We start from the raw sequence: 1,973 nt of genomic DNA, 5'->3' as shown, positions 1-1,973 counted from the left end.
AACTTTTACACATTTTCACAAAGAACTGTACAGTGGTTTTACTGTTATTTTGAAATCTTCCGCACAGTGTTGTCAGTACATAAACTCGGGACCGTCTGTAAACCACACATGGTTGCTGATGTCCTCCAGGGCCGACCGACAGTAAGGCCCTTTCTCCAGACAACACAAGATCAGTGTTTTGCAGTCTGTAAGTGCAGGGATGAGATAGTGATTAAAAAAAAAACATTATTCATTTTAAAGAAATCATTTTGCTCTGTAACTTTTGCAGCTTTTATGTAACAGGTCTAAATGTAACGTTTCTGCTTTTTCTCGCCGCCAGACAGATAAGGGGGTAGTGGGACGTCCTCTGCAGTTATTTCCCCATTGGTCTGAAAGAGGACATCGCCACAGATCAGGTCGAACAGGAGCACACTCAGACTCCAGATGGTAGCAGGACGTCCTATGTACTGTCTCTCTCAGGAGGAGTGTATACCTAAGTTTCTAAAAATAAAGACAGCACAGCAACTGTCATAACAATGATTCTCCATTGCGTTCTCTTGAACATATGTGTCATATGTGTTCTACGATCACCTGCAATTCTCGTGTAAGGGGAGTCCTTTAACAAAGCTCCACATCTGAAGTCTATCAGCTTCACCTGGAGCGTGTTGATGTTGATGAGCAGGTTCTCTGGTTTGAAATCACGGGGAAGGAACTGGCTCACCACCTCACCTTCAAATGCTTTCTCACTTCACCAGAAGTGGACATGCAGAGAGTAGTTGTGCTGAGAAAATCAAACTCAAAAATGGATTTATATTAAGATATAATTAATTTTTTAATTTAACAGGTGTCCCTCTGGTTTATGATACCAGAGTAACACATGGAGAATGACATTTGTGTTGGTGCCTTTGCGGGATGCTCCGAATGGTGAAATTGTGTAGAGGGAATTTTCTACAAATCCCTTAAAATAATGTTCAGGTGCAGTAAGGGAAGTTTATGTTTTTAGCACAGTTTACATGGATTGCTGTGTAGTTTTTTGTGTTCAGTGGAAAGCTAAAATCTACCCTTTTCATGATTTCTGTGTTATTTGGGGTAAATGAGTGTCTGAGGGGTGAGAAGATAAGACTATACTTTCAGAGATCATTTCTATTGTTTCTATCTAGGAAATGTGATTGGAAAGTGTTACATTTCTTTAATCATGATGATGAGTTATGACTAACTTTTCTGAGCATGAATCAGATCATAGCTTTGTATTTTATGCATGAGCTATAATGGTTGATGATTGTTCTCTGTCTTTAAAGGACAATAAAAGAAAAGTACATAATCAGAGTGATTTTGAATTTTTCTTTTTTTTTGAAAGACAAGCTTGCAAATTAGCTTCACTTCTTGCAAAAAAACTTATGAGTACTCTAGCTTATTCTTTAGTGTTGTTTGGTGTATTAAGAATTTGTTATGATATTTGACATTATTTGATGTGTGTCATCATGTCTGTGAAGTTTGTTTGTTTCTTGAAAAAGGCTTTTGACAGCAATTTAGTAAGATCAATATTTTGAATGAAATTTTAAATGCTGGAAATTTGTTGTTTGAAATATACAACCACAATAAATTGCAGTGCCAAAAATTTCAGGGACGGGAAATGCTGTAAAGATTTTTTACCTTCAGATCAAACTGCAACACAGAAAAATTACAAACATTGTTATAGAAACAAGATTTTGTTTAGTTTGTTCAGGTTGTCTTTCTTCATCTGACTGCTGTAGGAGACGTAACAGAGCACGATGTAACTTCTGAAACAGGCGGGTGATTAAATGTGTTAATGTTACACAAGAAAAGACAGAAGCTCTTACCCCAATAGAGGGCCAGGAAAGGTTCGAATATGTCCTTCTGTCATGTAGTTCTCACCACCACTCAGGACACAGTGATTCCCTGCAGGCAAAACATTAGCCAGGGCTACTGTAAGCACCAAAAATATAAATCATATTCATTTAACAGAATTGTAA

The 1,973-nt window shown here is 37.4% G+C and overlaps 1 non-coding gene across 1 annotated transcript; it reads left to right on the top strand.

Annotated features, from left to right (window-relative positions):
- The first annotated feature begins 1,097 nt into the window (after positions 1–1,097).
- On the top strand, positions 1,098–1,310 carry LOC128531930 (small nucleolar RNA U3). Its single transcript, XR_008361236.1, has one exon. It is a non-coding gene; the product is annotated as a small nucleolar RNA U3 (small nucleolar RNA).
- Positions 1,311–1,973: the final 663 nt, after the last annotated feature.

The sequence above is a fragment of the Clarias gariepinus genome, chromosome 1 (assembly GCF_024256425.1).
Source record: "Clarias gariepinus isolate MV-2021 ecotype Netherlands chromosome 1, CGAR_prim_01v2, whole genome shotgun sequence".
NCBI lineage: Eukaryota > Metazoa > Chordata > Actinopteri > Siluriformes > Clariidae > Clarias > Clarias gariepinus.
Note: the sequence above shows the minus strand (reverse complement) of the source record. Positions and strands in the feature narration are given on the sequence as shown.